General features: G+C 44.1%; 1 protein-coding gene across 1 annotated transcript in view; it reads left to right on the forward strand.

The window, feature by feature from the left end:
• Positions 1 to 2,316: 2,316 nt before the first annotated feature.
• The window catches only part of LOC146833125 (sphingosine 1-phosphate receptor 2-like), a 641,976-nt gene continuing 621,623 nt past the window's right edge, over positions 2,317 to 22,669 (forward strand). Inside the window, exon 1 of the mRNA XM_085600749.1 lies at positions 2,317 to 2,552. The gene's annotated coding sequence lies outside the window, so the exon portion shown is untranslated. The remainder of the gene's footprint in view (positions 2,553 to 22,669) is intronic.

The following is a 22,669-nucleotide window of genomic DNA, read 5'->3' on the forward strand; positions in this document are numbered from 1 at the left end:
TGGTGGTGGTAGTGGACATGGTGGTGGTGGTGGACGTGGTGGACATGGTGGTAGACGTGGTGGTGGTGGACATGGTGGTGGTGGATGTGGTGGTGGTGGGGGAATGGTGGTGGACATGTTGGTGGTGGACGTGGTGGTGGTGGTGAATGTGGTGGTGATGGACATGGTGGTGGTGGATGTGGTGGTGGTGGACGTGGAGGACATGGTGGTGGTGGACGTGGTGGTGAGGGACATGGTGGTGGACGTGTTGGTGGTGGACGTGGTGGGGGTGGTGGATGTGGTGGTGGTGGACATGGTGGTGGACGTGGACATGGTGGTGGACGTGGTGGTGGTGGACATGGTGGTTGTGGTGGACATGGTGGTGGTGGTGGATGTGGTGGTGGTGGATGTGGTGGTGGTGGACGTAGTGGTGGACATGGTGGTGGACGTGGTAGTGGTGGACGTGGTTGTGGTGGACGAGGTGGTGGTGGACGTGTTGGTGGTGGTGGACGTGGTGGTGGACATGGTGGTGGACGAAGTGGTGGTGGACGTGGTGGGCATGGTGTTGGTGGACTTGGTGGTGGTGGTGGACGTGGCGGTGGTGGTTGTGGACGTGGTGGTGGACTACTATTGGGTAGGAGGGTGCTGGCAGAATGCGGAAAGAGAGGAGGATCTCGAAGGGGCACATGGGAGAGCAGAAAGAGTCTGAATATTGGAAACAAAAGACGTCGAGTAGATAGAACACGAAACAGATTTAACGGGGTGGTCCTTTCTTATAGCGCATGTGAATGTTCCTCAGCACCCCGTTTTTAGTAAACAGGGAGACCATGGGGAGATTAATTGATTAATCACGCATGATGATCGCTCTGTACAGCCCAGTACTGCATTTAAAATTTAAAGTGCATTAAAGTGCAATGCTCCGTTAATTTAAAAAAACACATTATGCCTGCAGTGAGAGTGGTTCATGTAATGTAACTGGGTGTCTTGTAAAGGTCTCTACTACTCTTGAGTTCAGTTTGCGTTGTATGAATTTGCTAAACAAACAGCCAGCAGACCTTGTAGAGCAAGAGCCTATTATATCCGTTCATGTAGCGCACGCACAGCAATGAGGGCTGAGTACATCCCAGTACTGCACACTACACAACAAACAAATATCTGTTCATGTAGTGCAGGCACAGCAATGAGGGCTCTGTACAGCCCAGTACTGCACACTATACAACAAACATATATCCGTTCATGTAGTGCACACACAGCAATGAGGGCTCTGTACAGCCCAGTACTGCATTTAAAATGTAAAGCGCATTAAAGCGCAATGCTCGGTTAATAAAAAAAAAAAAATTAAGCGCATTAAAGCGCAATGCTCCATTAATTTAAAAAAAACACGTTGTGCCTGCAGTGAGAGTGGCTCACAAAGAAAAGAAACAAGTAGTCTCTGCATGGTAACAGGGACCAGACACGCACAGTGTTTACTTTTGCTTAAACGCGTGCATTTTTTGCATTGGGTTGTTTTGCCACTCGTGCACGTTTGGCGTTTACCTTACGGGAGCGAGCAGTGGCAGGGCGATAATTGCTAACAGATGGTGCCTCTGCTCGCTCCCGCAAGGGATACGCCAAACGTGCACGAGTTGCAATACAAAGCAATGGAAAACGTGCACGCGTTTAGGCAAAAGTGGTGATCGATTGCAAGGGGTCCCCTCCTATGCAGCGCTAGCACCCTGCGTAGGCGAGACCTAAGTGTAATGTAACTAGTGCTCATGTAAAGCGCTCAAATACCTTTGGGTCAGTTTGTGCTCTATAAATCTGCAAAAAAAACATTGCCTGCCTCTTTCATGCTAAGCATAGTATGAAAGCAGTGCTTAATTTGTGCCGGTGCTTTCCGGTGCTTAGCACCGGCACTTAATTATCAGGGCCGGGTCTATGCATCTGCTGCACACGTCACACATTGCTGTTTTTTAAAATTTACCGTAAGGCTGTATTCGGTGCATGCAGACTCAGCGTGTTCACTGTGAGCCACGGCGCGGTTAACAGTGTCTGGTTGCGCCGTTGCGGGTGTGTGAGACACTTCTTAATCACCTCGCCTGCCCTGAGGCTGAGCCCAAGTCCAATTAATAAATTATATATGTTGATCGTGGCGGCCGCGCGCTGCAGCACTTCGTTCAATCACAGTGCAGTGTTGACCGTTGCAGTGTTGCCACTTGCAGTGACACTGATTTATTTGGGCGGGCGCCGGGCTGGATTTTGGTTCTGATGTGGGGGAGTGGCTGTGCGCGCAGAGCGCGCATATTTTTTTCACATGGCCACACCCGCCCCCAGCATAACCACCGCAGCTCACACTGCCCACCACGAGTCATCACCGTTGTTCAAAACAGGCGACCTCCGACTGACGTCTACATTGAGAGAAGGGACGCCTGTGCAGGCATCGATCAGGCAGTAGAACAGTGGAGTACCGTATGGTAGCAAGCAGCACCAGGCCGCGGCGGCCGCTTAATCGTAAAATCAGTTATTCACTGAGCAAAGGCAGTGCAGCCAGTGTGTGTCCCTGCCGGCCGGCTCACCACGATTAACGAGTAAAGGTAAGAAGTTAAAACTTTACTAATCCTCTTGGAAACCAGAATTCGAGCCTCGAGGTTGTGTCCACCACGTCCTGTGATTCTGGGCAAATCACTTAATTTCCCCGTGCCTTAATGTGTAATGTAAATACGGACGGTGCTATGTAAAGCGCTCGAATACCTTCGGGTCGAGTTTGCGCTATAAATATTTGCAACAACAAAAAAAAAAACATGATAAATGCTTCCCACGGAATCTGATCGGCTCACCAGCTCTGTAAATCTTCCTCATCCTCCAAAAACAGGGTCCCTTCTGTTGACATTCACGACCCACCCCCGCCAAAAGCCCCTGATTTCACCCTCCTTTGAGACTCAGTAGTGTGACGGGTACGAAGAGTCACTGAGCCCGGGACACCTGCATTTTTATAATTTCGAAGGCAAATACGGGCACCGAGCATCACCCAGCGGTCGAAGTGGGCGGGATCGTCAGGGCACGGCGTGCCCCTACTTCTTTAATTGATTAGGTTCCGTTCCCCTGCTTTTTCATTTAAAAGATGCGTCCCAGGACGCCAGAAATCATCAAGGCCTATAGATAAGGCTTGGCGTTCGGGTAGGGGCGGGGTGAGCAGAGAAGGAAATGGACTCTGTCTTTTCTTTCTGGCCCAGAGAATACTATGACAGTGTCCACTTCTGCTCTGCCACTGGCAGCTGCCCCCCCTTCTTCCTCTTCTTCCCTCTGTTTCTGTCTCGCTCCACCTCACTCACTGAAAACCGTGACTTCAAGAAACTGGTATTACCCTGTCTTTCCTCCTTTCGTTTATTTGTTCCCTTTTGAAATGGGTCCAAAAAAAGAAAAAACACTTCTGCTGGAAACGTGGTCTTTTTCTGAAATTTTCAATTTCAAAGTGCAGCCTCGAGATGGAGAGAAATAAAACATTCAAAATATGAAAAATAAATAACCACAGCAACACAGAGCGGTCGCAAAGTGGCCAGAGTGATTTTCTTCACACCCAAACACATTAGCGCCACTTTACAGTGTTTGCCAGTAAGCACTACTTCTATGTTATTGTCTCTCTTTGAACACCATTGTTTTCCCTGGGTGGGAAAGTGCACCATTCCTGGAGGTACTGAAATGCCTGCTTGATGGGTGGATTGGAAAACAAAACAGGGGCTGTGTGTTCACCATACTGCTTACGTATTGTAAGGATATAAGCAATGGGCATTGAAACGGGTCCCTTCTGGGCCCTGTAGTCATGTCCATAACTTGTCAGGCAAAAGCATTCACTCATTTCTGAACAATGAGCGTAAAAGCGTTAAGGTAACCATGTTGTTCCTCCTTATCCGCACCTGCTTTACTTAATCTAGCTGCCTGCCTATGAGTGTTTGCGTTTTCCATGATGATATTATTTTCTTTTTAGGCAGTATATTGCTCTTGTCTAGTACGTAATTTGAATTGAGTCACATTTAGGTGTTTATAGCGGGGCACAGTTGGGTTGTAGCTGAAGGCAGTGCGAGTTTTGCTCAGTGGGACGGTATGGTGTTCAGTGGGGGAGAGGATGTGGCACCATAGTCAGAGCTGCCGAATTTGGAACTGGGGAACCAGGTTCAGCCTTCATGACCAGTCCACCAGACCACTCTACTGAGGGATCCCATTCCCATGCTAGACTTTAGAAGGCCCCGCAAGACCTTAGAAGCCCTGGTGTCCTAGCACCAGCAGGTGGACCCTAGCGGTGGCAGGTGTGGGTTAGTCTTGAGGGCCTGTCCACCACAATCCACACTGGTATTAATGGGACTGTACATTTTCTGATATTTTATTATTAGGACATTTTTACAGTCTAACAGCTAACAGTCTCTGCAAATTTTTTTCCTTATTAGTACCAGTATAACATACAAATGCAGCAGTGAGAAAGGTGAGCAATCAACCTTTGCAAAGGGCCCTCCACTTCACAGCAGCACGTCACATTTTTTAGTAACTTTTGATCCGTTTGAGCTTAAAACAATTTATTAGTTAAAATCGTCAGATTAAGCAGCAGATGATGCATTATGTGGCAAATATGGCAAAGCCATAAATATGTGGAAAACATTTGCAAACTAGGATATTTTGCCATTCATGTTGGAATTGCTCTTGTGGAAAAAAGGAGGAGAAGTGCTGATGACAGAAACTCCATTGCTCAGAGACAAATGGCTTGTGATTCCACTTTTCAGTGTATTTGGGATGTTATGTGATTGGAAACATATTCCACTTTGTGAATGTATTTTAATATCAATAACTCATATTAAACCAAATAAATATGTGTATCTATTGGTTGAATTAAATAACGTAATAAGCTGTAACCGGTTAGTGAAATGGGAAACAAATACAAAGAATTGGTATATTTTGCTCTTTCGGCCACATCTGATCCAATCCTGGGTTATTCCCACCCTCTGATTCCCCGCCCACAGTTCCCCACTTTTTTCCCCCCACTTCGACCACTGGCATCACCACAGCCCTGGGGTACAGTCAGCAATGGGATCAATGCACCAGCCCCTCTGTGCTAAGAAACGTTACTCGAGACCTGGGGACCCACCCAGCAATGGGAAGCAGCAACCCCTCTAGAGCATTCATAGAGGCCATGGAGGGATGGTCAGCAATGGAGTGAAGGCACTGACGTCTTACAGCAGCAACACACATTACCATACTCCTGGGTGAATTGTCAGCAGTGGAGTACCGCAGCCCATCTATGGCAGCAGTGCTGCAAGCATTGTGAATTATTAGAATCTTGTTTAAAAAGATTTGGGGTGTGACTTTCAGATTTTTCGACAATCACGCTGGCATATCCAGTTAAAATACATCATATGACAAAGGCGTGGGGTTAAGGGCAGTGGAGGGGGAGAGTAGTATAGCTCCAGGGAGTACGTTATAATAAGTCCAATTGTTTATCATCTTTTTAAATTGTTTCTCTAATAGTAATCGCTTTAACGGAATACTAACTCTATTTATGAATCCCAAACCCCTTCGGCCACCGGAAGTGACAAAGTGACTCAATCAAGTGCATTTCATGATTTTATTCAGCTGATCTGTTTTGACTAGTGTTTTCACAACACTTTGGTTTATTTCTTCACATAAGCTATGTAAAAGTTGTATCTTTGATGTCATAGACTCAGTCACTGCATAGACTCTATTAAAATGGGCATACCCTACCCCAGTATTGTCCTTTTCCCCAAATCAGCACATAGAGCACTGGAATTGTCCCTTTTCAATGCATTAGTGATTTCCGATAATTTATTCCAAATTTGTGCTTTAAATGCACTTTTGATTGAATCTTTTTCAAAATGTTCTCAGGGCAGGGAAACCTCCTATCAAAACTTTATTATGAGGAAGGCTCCCTTGCTGAAATTCATCTGACTTTTCGCAGTGCCAGTTGAGGATGTGGGTGGAGCTAATACAGGAAGTGGGTGTAGCCGGTGGACGAAGTGGGTGGAGCCAGAGAAATGGGTGTGGCCTCCGATAAAGATTGGAGCACCTGCACTTCATATTTTACAAATTAAGCACTGTATGAAAGTGTGCCTTACTTACAAGGCAGGGTTAAGCCACATTAAGTATGTTGTCCTTTTGTTTCGCCATGTTTAATTGTGAAAATTAATCATTCTGTATTTCAAATTTTTTAATAACAATAACATCATAGCCTTTCTACCTCGAATGGTCATTAACGGCCCTCTAGTTCATTAATGACATGCTTTTCGGGCCTATAATTCTGGTGGAGGGCCTCTAAGTAACTGAGCACCATTTTAAAATTCTCCAATAAAAATTATGAAAACGCAACACGAATACATTCATGTGCGTTGGTCCAACAAAGCAGGCAAACGGTGGGGAGCAGCACAAGGGTGAGGAAGGCAGGGAGAGATCCACTTGAGGTTAAAGTCATTAAACTCAGTGAGCATGTGGCTAGTGTACAGACAAATGAAATGCAAAACTTCCTGCCCCAGGTACAAGATTGGCAGTGCCCTGGGGACCGGCAGCGCTTAGCAAACATCTGGAAGCCATCCCTCGCTCCTTAGGCAAGGGTTCCACGGCAAGATTTATGACCTGCCTCGCGCGGGGATGCAGCTCGAGCCCGTTCCCATATCTTCCCGGCCAGGCTATTAATATTCCCCATCGTTTCAATAACTTAACTCGCCCTGGCATTTTATGTGCTGCTAATGGCACATGGGTAAATATTGGAGCACTTTAGAGGAACCGCGGAGCCCGGTGCAGGTGAAACGTACAATCGGAGTCTGTGGCCTCCAGGGGCGGGGCCAGGTCATAACCTTCTGCCTAAACAGGAAGCGGGCCTCATTTCGGCTGGGGACGGCTTGCATATGGAACACATAAATACTGCTTCACGTGAGGCCGGAATTCAATCCGTGGGGTGATGCAAAACACCCCCGCAGTGTGAGGGAACGGATGGTTTAATCCAATACATGAACTAAGATCAAAGATTACCGAAGACTAAATTCATGTAAAATGAACTGCTTTTCGGATTTTTCAGCCACTCAAAAATTAATTCACAAAGAGAACGTTGTTCACGAAGTTCCTTTAAAAAAAAAATACTCGATGATCAGAGTTTCACAACTTTGCCCTCCCCTATTCAGATCCAAGCATGGTCCTCTCAACCTTTTATTTTCATGATGGTGATAAAATTGGTGCCAGGCAATGTCCTTGAGAGATATAAAATGAGCAATATTTATGCATCCCCCCTATAAAATGTGGGTGTGTATTTATACACTCAGTGAACCACTTAGGGCTGGTTTGTTCGTGCTTAACTTTAGAGTGCGTGTGTGTGAAAGGCCAGGAGAATGCAAGATGGTCACTCTCTTGACGCTCTCCTAAAAAGGCCTACAAGATGACCTTATAAAGACTATAGCCCACATTTACTAAGCATTTGCGTTCTTCTTACATTATGCTAGGTGACGCAAACCAATGCAAAGTCTTAATTAACCCCTTGCGTGCGCATGACGGAACCACGCCATCATGAGCCACGGGCGGCGTGTGCTCATGACGGCGTGGTTCCGTCATGCTGCAGCCGATCCGCCCACGTGTCGCTGATTCCCCGCCTGTGCGGGCGAAATAAAGAGTGGGCGGAGTTGTGACGGAACCATGCCGTCATGAGCACAGCTCGCCCGTGACTCATGACGGCGTGGTTCCGTCACGAGCATGGCGGCGCCGCGCTCACCCCGCACCCCCCCAGCGCCGCAGCGGAATTTGCGCCGCGGCGAAGGGGTTAAGAAAGACTTACCAAGCCACGCAAGGTGCCATTTTCATCTCATTGCATGACTTTGTAAAGAAATGTGACGCAACGCCCAGACTTGCTCTGCGTTGTGTTACATTTCATAGTGGTAGCGTTCCATGTGTGGACCAGGGGCCTTCCTGTGCATCCACCCATTGAATTTGACTCAGCCACAGATTTACTGAAATCAGCAAACTTGTGATTGTGCCAAAATGGTATGCCACCCCGATCATGACATAACAAGGAGAAATATGTTAATTTCTACTTGTTGCTTCATCATTCCATGTGTATTGCATTCTGCATCCCATATAGAGAAAATTGCCTTTCATGATTGTTTTTGTGCAGGAATGTACGCCTTTATGAACAAAAACAGTCCTGACCATAAAGCACTAGGTGTCCCTTGATGAAGAAGAGGAACTGGTGTGGTCCAAAACAAAAACAACACTCTTCCAACCACACACCGCACATAGCGTAGCATGCCGCATTAGGTAGGCAAGAGCTTTAGCGCCCTACATATTGGCAGTAAACACTATGTAAATGTTGCATTACAATAAAATACAATGTATTCTACAGGTTAAGTTTTGGTTGCAGACCACAAGATGTGAGTTCTTGTCCTGATACCACAGCCTGGCCATGTGGTATGATCATGGACAAATTGCTGTATTTATTGTATTTCCCTGTAATTGTATTCAAATAGTGCATCATGCCCCTAATGAGATGCTAAAGTGCATTAGCAGATGAGTAGCACGCTGCATTGTAGAGGATTGCTTGGTTTGTGAAAGTATCTAGCTGTAATGTGACCTATGTGGGATGAATTTCGGTGTCATGCACTAGTAACCAGGGAAACGCTCTTACCCTGTCTTAGCTCGCTGCGACTAGCCCTGTGATGATGAAAGGCCAGGGCCGGCTTTAGGGCTGTGCGACTGGTGCGGCCGCACTGGTCGCTGACCTGGTGAGGGGGCGCCAACCTCATGGGGGGAGCGCTGTGTTTAGCAATAACTTATGATTGGAGAGATGAGGGGCACTTATGACCGGTGGTAGTAAGAGAATCTGAGGAGGAGGTCATGGAGTGTGGGGGCGCCAAAAATGATTACCGCGCCAGGCGCCACCAGTTCTAAAGCCGGCCCTGGGAGCGGCAGAATACATGCAATGTACACGAATTCATCACTGTGCCTGATTGAGTGGGTCTCTATGGAATCCTCCCATAAGCAACATGGCAGCAGCCCGGGGCAGGCACTGGATGCATGCAATCAGGGCAGATGCATGATATTTTCGCAGAGCAAACTGCGAGGAACCTGCAGGTATCAGCACTGTAATACCGTAGGGAGGGTGCTATGGGCCCTAATGCAAGCAAGCAAAGAGAGGCCGTCACCCACTTGTTTGGTAGCAAAAAAATAAATAGAGTGTAGTAGGCCCTTCATCACCAAAGGATCTGGTTCTACTGCACCTACTGCCCTATTGGTAGCTATGCCCTTTAAACGCAGAATGAAGTCAGCCATCGTAAATGATCTGGATCCATCCAGGAGCAATGAGAAGTAACCCGAAGACATGCACAGGAGAAACCCTGTCATAGCAATAATCTTTAGGGGCTAAATAAGAGCGAAATAGAAGCAATCCGCAGCAGTTCTTAGTCACAGCCAACCAGAGTAAACAGGGCACAGGGTCCACTAAGGACGGACATCTTAGTAAAGGGACTATGGGGTCAATCTTTAGGATGAAAATGTGCAAATGAAGGAGAGTCATAGCACCTTACTAGAAGGTTTAAGGAGATCACCCGGAATGAGTGAAGAAGTAACCTGAGGGAATTTGTCCCACTTGTGACTTTGTTCCTTTATAAAATACACAAGAGGGAAGGTAAGGCACGTATTACATTGTCAGTGAAAATGCACAATTGCAGAATCATGCTTCACTGCCAATTTCAGATACAGACACCCTCGAATTTGGGACCACCACAGTGAAATATATAATCCAGGCCAATGTACCCATGAAGCAGCGGCCTTAAGAAACTACCCAGTAAGTCAAGCGCTACACATGGCCTACTACTGGTACAGAAACACCCTCCTATAGAGAATAATGGAAGTAGGGACTTACTACAAAAGTGTAAGTTACTACAAAAGTGCAGTCTGTGAATACTGGAATGAAGTAAACTTACTCAAAAGTGTAAGTTACGACAAGAGTGCTGTTTGTGAATAGCACTCTGTAGTAAGTTTTGTAGTACCCCTGTAGTACTACAAAACTTACACAGAGTGCAGTTTGCGAATCAGGCCATGCCTCTTTTAAGTGCTGTGCATGAAGAGCATTACAGCAGTCACATATCTACTTTACAAGGCGAGATGAAACCCTTTACCATTCCTGCATAGAACAGAACACCTTTTTCTAACAGCCAAGAGTGTGGTTCTTGAAAGGTCACCAACAGTGGTGGTATGCTGGTCAGCCTTAGGGCTTAGTTCCCAAACTGCTCTTTTGAGTAAGTTTACACTTTTGAATACGTTTTCTACATCTTATTAATCACAAACTACAATTTTGTGGTGACTTACACTTGCAATAACTTACACTTTTGTAGTAAGTATAGCTCTACACGTGGCCAACTACTGGTACTACAATAGCCTCACATATAAAAGAAGGGAAATAGAGACTTATAATTAAAGAATAAATATGTACTTTTTTTAACATTAATTTCTATTTATTTATATTGTTAACTATTTCCTATGGGTTTTATTTTAAGTCTCTACCTCCATTATTTTCTATGGGAGGTTGTTACATTACCAATGGTTGGCCTTGTGCAGGGCCTATGGAATTAGGTGGCAGGGGAGGGTCAAATTTGTGGCAGAGTTGACTAAATTATGCACCAAGAAAAGAAAAATTATGCAGCATAATGTGGCACATTTTGTGATAGTATTATTTCATTATTTTGTCATTTTCACATTTGTTAACATTTTCTGGGCATAGGTTGCACCTCACAGGTACCAGTTTAACACCTAAAAATAGCAGTAAGCAACAGAAAGGTGACCAGTCAACCTTTGCAAAGGAATCTGCGCTGGGCTGCAACACACATCTCTGCGTTTTAGTAACTTTTGAACCGTTTGAGCTAAAAACAAGTTTTTTTGTTAAAACATGCACATTATGCAGCAGATGATGGAATATGTGGCAAATGCAGCAAATCCATAACTACGCAAAAAACTGCGCTAGGTTGCATAATTCCATTGGCCCTGGCAATGTGTAGTGCTAGACTTACTATGAATGTGTAAGTTACTACAAAAGTGTAGTTTGTGAATGCTGAAAAGTAGTACATTTACTCAAAATTTTAAACTTACTTAAAAGTGCAAGTTACCTCTGTGAATCAGGCCCAAAGTGTAGAAAATGCCTGGGCTTAATAGAAGAAAACCATCTGGGGCTTTGAAAATCCTATTTGAGACTCTGAAAATAAAGTCTGATTCTCTGAAAATCCTGCAGGAGCCCCAGTGCCCCCGTGGATTTAAAGACATTCCAAAGTATTACCTCACCAGCTGAGAGCTTCCAAAAATGAACATATTGAGAAGATTTTGCTTTGAGAAATAATAGGCCGGGCCGATGTTGGCTGTAACCTATGCGGGGGTTGGAAATTTAGGCAGACTAAACGAGCTCTCAATGAAAACATACAGGGCTTAACACCCCTACTGGGCATATTAAGGCCACCCACAATGTGCACACTTCCCCGTACTGCACCCTAAGAGAGACATACTTTAATATCTATAGAATCTGACAGTGCTTTGAGTGTCTGCCTATAAATTCGCCTTATGTACCTAAATGCCCCCATGTATGGGCAAGCTTTTGTCTACAACTCCTAAAAGTGTTGCTCCTAAGCCCAATCATGGCTGAAGTGTCACCATAACAAGGTGAGGGCAATACTAGAGGTCGATGGGCCACCACCTTTATTAGGAACGTGGTGGACTAGGCTTCTCCAAGACTAACCCAGAGAGCCCACTCACACTCCCAATATCAATACAAACCACTGAAGAGGAAAGAGCTGCAATCATTCCAAGGCTGTAAGCCGGAATGATGTATTCAGAAATATCGTCTGACATAAAAATTGCATCCTAAATATTGTTTACAAAAATATTGTTAACCCTTCTGCTTAATCTTTAAAATAATAATTGCTAGTGACCAGATTTTTTCTCAGCACTGAAGAATGTCGAGATGTCGAACACCAAGGCTGCCTAAGGCTGCGTAGTGTTGATTCCATCTCATGCCTCTTTCATCCACCACCAGGCACTCCCTCACCCTTTATTTCACTTTTGCAGGCTTTTTCTAATATTGCATACTCCCTTTGTCACAGTTTTTCGGTCTTTTTCCTCCTACTCCTTTCCTCCTTTTGCATTTTTCTCCCTCTTGCTTTGGGGCAGCCGTGGCCCATGCAGGTAAGAGCGGTGGGCCGGGTTGGGGGGATTTCAACAGATGGGGAGGAGGGAAATTTAATAATTTATTTAATCTTCCCTCGTGGTTGTCTGTCGAATCCCCCCCAACCTGGGCCTACCACCTCACTGCTCTAACCTGCATGTGCCGCTCCTGCTCTGGGGCAAAGGCTGATGATGAAAAACAAGTGCCAGTCCTCAAAAATGAGTGCCGGTGGGTTCCACCAGCAACAATCAGGTCATATGAAGCACTGGTTAACTCCAGCGGCAGATATTTTTGTAAAATGTATTTAGGACCCAATGTTTATGTGAGACAATATTCTGACCATGGTATTCTGGTACCATAGCTCATTGCTTGCTCCCACACACTATGCCACCCAGAATATATGATGTTACAATGCAAACAATTGCAACGCATGCTTTTACAATGCAGTTTTTACATCGCAACTACAATACCATCGTATGATTTTACAACGCATGCCATTACAACACTTTTTTTAAAACTACCATTACAACGCATTCCATTACAACGCATACCATTACAACGCATATTACTTTTAGGGCAACAGTAGGGCAAGTGTTGGATAGTGTAGGGGTAAAAAATACTTTTCCCACTCCAGTGAGTGCAACAGTAGGGAAAGTCTTGGATAGTGTAAGGGTAAATATTACTTTTCCCATGTACCCCAAAACCCATACCCTCCCTAAAACTAAGAAATCTCCATTACTTACCTTATAATGTGTTGTAATGGCATGAGTTGTAATGGTATGCGTTGTAATGGCATGAGTTGTAGTGACGTGTTGTAATGGCATGCGTTGTAATGGCATGCTATGTAAAGTCAGTTGAGTTGTAAAGATAGTGCGTTGTAATGACTGTATGGTAATGGATGTTTCCCTGCCACCCAACCATACCCATGAGCTTTTTCTTTAGAAAGAGGCTAGGGTACCCAGCAGAAGTCCAGGAGGACCAGATCCAAGGCAGTTATTGAGGATATTGACATGCGATATATTTGATCACAGTTAACCTAACTGGAATTCATTTACGTAAACAGTGCATGCCATGGAAACCTGGCAGGGATCCAGCCCTTCTGCACTGACTCTGGGAACCCCTGATTTTAAGTAGTGAACTCAGAGTCATGGAGCTTTGAGTAACAGCAGTTATCGGGTGGCTAGAAGGGTTTGGTGTTTAATTTTTGCAAGTTGAACTTTCACCATGAGTGACTGACCCCAACACCACTACCTCAAGAGGCCTCTACACCACTGGACACTCACTTGGCTGCTTTTGACAGTAACAACAGTGTCCTAATAAAATTGCCTGCCATGTCCAGAGCTATGAACAGTGCTGGTTTTGGCAGTCAGCGTGCAGCCCTCAAGATGGCGGAGGAGGGCTGTGATTAGGGGACCCATCGGCAGCAGAGGCCCTGAGTCTGAGACTAGGGGCAGGAGCAATGAAACAGTGAGAGAGCCCCCCCCCAGGGGTGCCTCGAGGACAGACCCTGCGGCGTGGAGGTCAGGACCCAGTTGCAGTTCTGCGTGCTTGAGCCGGTGGTAGGCCTGACTTTGTGACGTGGATCTGCCTGCCTCTTCGGCCATCACCAGCTCGTGGATCCCTCCAGGCACAAGATCACCGCCCCTGAGAGCTGGCTGAAGGAACACTGCAAGAACCCCAGCAATGGCGAGAACATCATGCTCTGTAAATATGTAATATATTAATTGTCCAACCCTAATCACTTTAGGTCTTCTTAAAATGTAATCTTGAGTGAATTTGCAACTTGTACATATGTATATGTAACTGTAACCACTAGTATCTGTATGAGGCTTATGTACTTACTACCATTCCTATGTGATTTTAGAGTTTATCTGTTTGCATCTTTTATGTAATTCATGTACTCAATTCCTTATGTAATGTAACTGGTTCTATTGTAAAGCTCTCTGACACCTTTGGGTAATGTTCGCGCTATATAAAAACGCATAAATAATAAAACAAATACCACACACTGAATTGCCTCTCGGCACTTAAATAGAATATGTTATACATAAGACTCTCTGTGGTATTCATTTAATAAAATTGCTGAGAAGGAAGACGGAATCTCCCATGCCATGTTTCATCTTTGGACCTCCAGTTTACACGTTGTGCTCTGCAGCATGAGTTTTACAACCTCGGAAACATCTCTACATATGGTCTCAGAGCAAGAACATCAACATGTTTATGTGTAGTTTGAAATGAAACAAAATACAATATTTGGGTAGAGGAAAGGAAGCAATAACAATATATTTTATCAAGATAAAACAGCTGTGCAAAATTTGCTAATGCACATGATAAATTGTGTAAAATAATGAAAAATTAACAAATATTTTTTGATACTTTAAAAAACGTTTTAATGCACTAGGATTTTTTAAAAGTCAAAATTACCATTTATCCCTCAATCAGTACGCATCAGTTTTGAGGTTCAAGCCCACCAGATGGTATCCTGAGCATTTTGGTAAGTGCATTTGTATAGCGCATGCCCATCGTTTGTAGAATTCTGCATCAAAAACGATTAATTATGTCAAAATGCAATAAATATGTTCACTATATCCATGACAGAACCGCATGATTTTACGCAAATTGTGACGCAGTCTTACGCACCGTGCAGTCACATGGGCTAGCAAAGGTTCTTGGGAAGGGGGTTATTTACAGAAATACAGAATTAAATAATGCTGGAAGCCTTTAAACCTTATCACTAAGCTCTTTATTTGCAAAGGGCTTAGAATGAAACACAAAAAAAGATAATGGTACTACAATCTTAGTCTACTCAGTTACATACGAATTTAATCAATAATTGGAGTTTTCCCAGCCACTCTCGTACGAGAATCTTTGCTTCTCCCTAACAAACTATGTAACTAAATTTCTCTGTAACTAAGCATCCTCCTTTCGAGTTTACCAGAGAGCACACTTGGAGTTTTGCAACAGCCTTCTCCCTGGAACATCTCACCCTAAACTCCAGAGAGTTCAGATATATTTAGGTCCCCTGTTGTTCAATCTTGAATCATGATCATGTCAGCCCTAAAATTTCTATGTTGGGCTGTTACTGAAAGAGTGATCTTTAAAGCCCTCTGCGTTATCCAAAAGCAGTCTGGGGCCATACACAAGATATTGGGGACCTGTTATCCTCTGCTAACCAACCAGACCCAACCAGCTGAGTTGAGCCATCCAGCCGTTGTCTGCTATCAACAGGTCAGATATAGGAGATTCAGAGGTCGATCGATCCCTATATAGGACTCCTCACTCTGGAACTCATTATGTCGACTGTTAAGACTAGAAAATTACAACCTCAAATTTGCAAGATCCTTAAAAACTCACCTCTTCTCGCTGGAATTTGGCTAAATACATCCCCCTCCAAACCCCAAAGTCATGTCTGGTCAGAGACCTTATACTGGTTTTGCCTTCTTCACTAGGCCATTAAGACTCTTGATCCTCTTCATGACTTTGTTACCATGGTGTGGACCTAAGGTGGACACCAGGCTGTTATTTTAGCGGCCTGGCCTGCATTAGTAAGTCCAGGCCAGTAAAAATATTGGAAAATCAGTGAAATCTGGTATTTTTCCCTTTTGAAGCATAAACATAAAACAACAAACACATAAAGAAATCCGGGATATGTATTTTTTTCCACAATGATTATTAGATTCTGAAACTACAGAGCGTATTACATACAGCCGCGCGTTTAGTCCTTGGACTACCCCGCAGATCTTCCATCACCGCAGCGCTTCGATCCCTCCACTGGCTACCCCTTCACAAAAGAATTCTCTTTAAAATTTTGATCATAGCCTTCCGGGCCTACAACATAACAGGCCCTAAATACCTTACCAGGCGTTTTCCCCACTACACCCCTAGTCGCCACCTTCGCTCGACCCATGACAATCTCATCCTTCCCTCTAAATACAATTTGAAAACTAAAGGTGGGAAAACCCTCAGTTTCCTTGCCGCCAAAGCCTGGAATAAACTGCCTAAAACCCTCAGACAACTAACCCAGGAAAAACCTTTTAGAAAGCTTCTTAAAACCTGGATTTTCACTCTCCCTGACGAGTATTCCAAAGCAGCTATCTAATCCTCTTGGACTGGTTCTCACAGGATCTTCAGCGCCAAGATGCTCCCTTCGGAGCGAACGCTGCGCTCTAGAAATACCCCACAAATATCAAATATCAAATAGAGCACACAGAAGGATAATGGCCATGTTACACAAGAATCCTGTCATTTTTAAACAAATGCCTATTTACCGATCAGCTGTTGGCTCTTCCAGAATAGAGAAACGTAAATAAATGATCGGTATGTTTTTTCTATGAAAGGTGACAATGAAAGAGTGGGCATGTTCTTCAAATTGTATTTCCGGGCATTGCCCATCTCTGCTGTACGATCAACCAGTACACTACAGTGAGAGGCATATTTACAAACCCCTATCGCCACAAAAGTTACTTTTATCGACGTTCCCATGGCGATAGGGGCTTCGCTTTATTCACAAGTCAGCATTTGCCACCTTGTGAATAAGGCACCCTTTCACGCTATACTTAGCGTGAAAAGGGTGGGCAATAGGTGTTACGGTGGGCGTTCTGCCGCAACACCCATTGATTTTGACGCTGTCCCATGTTTACAAGGTTGGAGTAAATATGGGGCAGCGCCAAAATCAAGATCAGGGAAAACCTGGTCTTAACATGGTGAAACGAGGACAAATGCTTTATTTCTCCTCATTTTTGCTGTTTCTATGCGTGCTGCATTGTGCAGCACACCTAGAAACAGCAAAACACCACTTATTGTTTATGTGTAGGAAGGTACCCCTTCCTGCACATAAACAATCATTTGAAAAATGACGAGTTGCAACTTCTGTCTGTGCTGCATAAGTAGCTCACATAGAAGTTACAAATCACCGTATTAAGATTGTATATATGCAGAAGAGACACCTTCCTGCACATAAACAATCATTTTAAAAATGACGAGTTGCAACTTCTGTGTGTGCTGCATAAGTAGCACACATAGAAGTTACAAATCACCGTATTAAGATTGTTTATATGCAGAAGGGACACCTTCCTGCACATAAACAATCATTTCCCACAACGCAGGCACACTTGCACTATGGTGCAAGGCAGCTAAATTTAGTGCCAGCGCAGGGAAAAAGCAGGCCTGCACCCTTTACATTCTTGTAAATATGGTGCAGCCCTGCGTTTCTACGGAGCTCGGTGTTAGACTTCTTGGCTTAACAACACGCTCCGCCACGTTAGTTGTAAATATGCCCCTGAGTTCTTGGGTAGGTACTTTATTTCACCTCTCACTCACTCTCATAGTCCTCCTCCCAAAGCTGTCTGGGACTTCTGTACAGTTGTTACCAGCGCTTTGTTAAACCCTCAAGGGATGATTATAACAAAACGGGTCCTGTCTGGGTGTTCGCCCCAAATTTGGAAACTTGTGCCTACATCTTAACAAAACTTTATTCTAAAACATCCTGTGAACTTTACGCTTGTATCGTCGATTTTCACTCACAAAGCACCTCGGGAACTAGGCAAAACTTAAAAAAAAGTAAAGTAGGTGAAAAAAATCTTCACCGAACAACCCTTTACTTTTGAGCACAGTGATTCTACAAAACGTTTAGTAGTTTGTCTTCAAGTACATATTTCATGGTGTAAAAGATGTACTTCGTCCAATTCTGTAGACAAAATTCAAACGTCTTCGAGTCCAAATGTACAAGGATTTGAGGCTACCCACAGCGTTGGTTGCTCCCTAGAAAACTGCAAAAACAATTTCCTGTTTAGAAGCTCGTTTGATGTGTGCTGTTAGATGGTTCATTGCTAAAAATACAATGAGCAGAAAGTTGGAGGAGTTGTGCAGTGGAAATACCACCATTCATTTCCGTCATGGGCACATGTCTGTGCCCAGCGCCCACGCAGGATGTGCAGCCCTTAGAGTAGACAAATATGAATTTAGCAGTAACCACAATAAATGTGTTAGTCAAGAAATGCATAGGTATAGCTACTGTTAATTCCAGAAGTAGCTCTCTGAAGGCAGAACAAAGTCAGGGCCACGTGCGTTGAAGGAATAACATTTAGGCTACTTTATCATACTCAAATGCCAACTTTACAGTATAAAACTTTCACAGGAGGGTTTGCATTGACTTCTGTTTGCCTGATGCTGCCCAGTACTGGAAGAAAGTATTTTACAGATGATAGGACCGGATTCTTGCCTACCTGGTTATCTCCAAGAATCCTCTCAGGTCGCCAGGATCTTTTTATCTGCTAAATAGTGTGGAGGGGATAAAATTCCAATCTCAATACATAATTAACCAAATTCAATTTCCGTTCCAAAGGACCACGGACTCCAAGTCAATTTTTTAAAGATTTTATTACAACCAGGAATAAATGCACATACAAACACCTCAATACAAGGTGAAGACAATAAATGGGCACTAATACAAAGGAAATTCTATGCAAGAGTCTCATACGACTAAAAAATAAAAAGGATAATCAATTTTAAAAGCATCAATAAAACAATGGTTAGTCCAAACTCTATATCTGAAACCATTAGCCTAAAAGAAAAACAGTTAGTCTTTCCCTACTCTATCTCTAAGATGACATCCTACTTAACATTTCCCTTTCCAGGCAAGAGAATAAAAGGGTGTCAGAAGTGAAGACTTCCTAAGAAGTACATTCACTTAGTCAGAGCTTGTTCTAAGATGATCCTTCTAGCTTCCCATCTAAACCTCAACTGCTCAACCCTCGGGGCACTGTCCCTAATACAAAATCCCAAAAACGTAGAACAGGCCCTTCGGCACACCTCTTCAGCCAGGTCTTCTTCCAGCACTTTTCCAGTGAAACTTGTACTTCATCCAACGACGGTTAGCTTGACCTTGGGTCCCAGGCACCTTATCCGCTGAAAGTATCATCCACACATTCCAATGTACTCCCCTGTTGGCTTCTCATACCATCCTAACTCCTAAAACAAAGACCTAGTCTCTCTAACGAGTTAAATGTCCTTGCACCTGCAACAGAAACATGGGAACGAAAAACATTTCTCTTCTCTAAGATTTTCCATTCTCCCGAAACCCAAAGCCTTTACCAAGGGAAATCATTTTCGGCCTACAACGTTTAGCTAACATAAGAAAATGAACAGGCCTTTCTCTTCAAACGTATATACGATCAGGCCTTTACACAGTTAAACACATTACGAAATCACACTCTAAGCATTAGTTCATTATTCTTGTATACGTGAATAAGCAAACTGCATGTGCAACTTTAACATGGCACACGTTTAAACGAACACGTTGCATTACGTGAAAATCAAACAGTATGCGTTTACTAAAATACATTTGCAATGATCTGCAGCATTACTTGTCATGAAAAGCATGGTTACATTTCTAATCACTCATAAGTTAAACAAATCTAATGATACATTTCTATGTCACACCTAAACTACGTCGATGAATATGTGGGTGCGGATTAACAACGAATATGATGCAACCCTACAAATTTCAGAATAACGTGACGCTCTATCACAGATGCGGCACAGGATTGGCAAAAAGCATTGGTAAAGCGAATAGTTCAACAAGGTGAGACATATTGGCTCTGTCAGAAGCTGTTTTGTTCTTTCAATCCTCACAACTTCTTTTGCCCCCATTTAATTTTTTTATTTTTATCGTTGTCAGTTAAATCTTTATGTGCACAGCTACAGATTTTTCAATGGGAAAGTTTGATCCTCCTTGCTCCAACTCATGGACGCCATTTAGAGGTCTCCAGGGGTTGCTGCTGCCATCTCTGGCATGCCCCTTGTGACCCCTGGCACTGCCTTTGTGACTCCTAGTGTCAGCAGTGGCAAAATCAGTGGCAGGAACAGGAGCAGCTCGTCCTTATGAACGTCGGTGGGGTCTTCACTCTCCTCGTTTTTTGTCAATTTTTTATAATACTCATAGCAACGACGGCTTCTCCGCTATGGCGGAGGAGTGTTGCCCACACCCCACCCAAAACGTCAGGAAAATAAAAATAAAACAATAGTAAACTCTTGTTTTATTTTTCCTTAACTGTCGAGTCTTTGGGGGGCGGGGCCTGGAGGGCGACAGGCACTTAGGGGAGTGGTAGGCGCACACACTTCACTGTGCATGACAGTTTGTAACGATGTCTCTGGCCGGCCAGACCATCATGCGCTGTGAAAGCTCTCTCCAACCCAGCAACGCAGCTGGGTTAGAGAGAGCAGGCACAGACTCCCAGTCTGTTCTAGAGCACAAATCGAGGGCACTCAGGCAATCCATGGCAGCAGAGTATTCTGGGGGCCTGTGCCGCCTGGAGAAGAGAAGCAGAAGAGCGCGATGCTATGAGCTGCATGTAAGTTTTAAATTTTTTTTTTTCCCACCCGTGACCCCTAAAACCAACTCCAACCCTCCCCGCCGCTCGTCCAGCACACCTGCCGCAACTGACTAATAGTGCATAATATTACATTATTCGCTATTAGTTTAATAAAGAATGGAGTATAAATGGGTGGAATATAACTTTCCCTGGCAGCTGAGGTAAGTAAAAAAAAATGTATGTATGTTGTGTGCGTGCTTGCAGTTTTGAGTGTGTTTGTGTAAGAGAGAGTGTCTGTATGTATGAATGTGTGTGCATGTGTAGGCAGAGTGGGTGTGTAAGTGTGTGTGTATGTGAATGCATGTGAATGTATAAGTCTATGTATTTGTGAGAGAAAGTGAAGGTCAAGGGGCTTTTGGAGTTACTTCCGCTACCCCTGGCATTTTGGTGGATTGATGTCCATGCTACAGCTATCCCTTTACTGGTGTTCATAGTCAGAGTTCTGTCAATTTGGGGCAGCAAAGTTTATGTATACATATGAGGTGGTATGGGTACACTGCGAAGTACAGAAAGCGTGTTTATTTTCGTTTACTCAGGTAGCTTTCGCTCACAGCTATGAAAGGTTTCCATAAATTGAATCTAGGCCCTGCACGCTAGCCTTTCCCATGTTTCTGTGGTCAGGGCATATGGATCCAGGTTTAGGAATGTTTATTCTGTTTCTATGGTCAGCAGTGTTTGAAATTGCTAGCATGACATTTATTCGGTTTCTATGCCCATTACTTGTTTATACTGCTAAGTGGTGCTGCTTCTATTTCTGTGGTCGAATATGGTTGAAAGCACTTAGGGCAGTCTGTGGTTCGACCTGGAGGCTGCCACAGTGTCCAGTGCAGAGCACTGAAGCGTGTAGACCTAGGATGACGGATGCACCCTCAGATTTAACAAGCATTTGCAATGCAATAGGTCTCGCATTTGTGAGAGTTTAAGCTACTGGCATTGCCTTTTATTTATTTGGATAAATTAACACATAAATAAAGCGAGCAACATTCTATTAAAAATGGAACTGCAAGTTTAAGGCACAACTGTCTAAAGTGTATATCACTGGATGCAGGATCTTCCTCTTCCAGAAACGACCTTATATCCACTAAATGCTTATTGCGCCGTGCATAAATCTGTGTTTATCAAAAAATGAATATTTGTATCCTGGCATTTTCATAGTATAAACTGCCTTTTGGAAAAAAAGGGAAAGAGAGCACCTGATCTTACTGCTCATTCTCGTTGAGTAAACAAAAGTCTGCAAGCGTACTGGACTGTTTGGTCTGAATTTAAAAATGCGAAAATATCAACAATGCTGACCACCCCTTACTGCTCTAATACTAGATTGTTTTCCCACGTATTTTGTGTCCATCTTTGAAAATGAACTTTCTGCTAACACCGGTCTCACTCACTTTATTCTATCACCCTATCAAACTTGCACCAATATATGCAAGCTCTGGCAAAGTCAATAGCTCTAGGCTACTTGAATTTAATGCTGGCTTTGTTGTCATGGCTGAAAGAAGGCAAACATGCAGAAACAATCCCATCTGTGTTCGTTTGCACCATACATTCGTGTATCATCACTAAAGAAACAGCGTGTATCAGTTTTGCAAAATGTGCAAATGATGAATTCACACGGAAAAGCAGTTCTGGTCCAAGAGCCAGTAAATGTGTGGTGTACAGCAGCAACAGGGAATTTCAGCACCTGTGCTCCCAGCCTGCACAGCAGCTGTAGTGGCAGAAGAGGATCCTTGTGCAACAAATGTTACTGCTCACTGTGGTGGAAGATGCCTTGCTTCAAGATGAACCCAGTTAGAGGTCAACTAGCACCTACAACTATGCCTTGGTTCAGAAGGATGCCGGAAGTGAAACCCAGCTCAAGTACAGCACAGATGGAACTTTGAAAGCAACACAGATCCCAGAACCCTCAAATGGTAAAGATGATGCCAAAAGGGAAACCCGGGGTTTTTCTTTTTTAAGTGGCGTAGGTACAGCATAAATGGGTCTCAGCGACATGACAAAGATAGAGATGGTCATAAGTTATAAAGCGCTGCACTGCTATAAAGTAGGTGCTACAATGCTGCTGACGTTGAAGGAGCCAATTCTTTTGTGGCAGCCAGCTCCCTCCTTAACAACCCCCCCTCCTCCGCTCACTTGTCCCGAATGATGATCTGCA

This window comes from Triturus cristatus, chromosome 4_2 (genome assembly GCF_964204655.1).
Source record: "Triturus cristatus chromosome 4_2, aTriCri1.1, whole genome shotgun sequence".
Classification (NCBI taxonomy): Eukaryota; Metazoa; Chordata; class Amphibia; order Caudata; family Salamandridae; genus Triturus; species Triturus cristatus.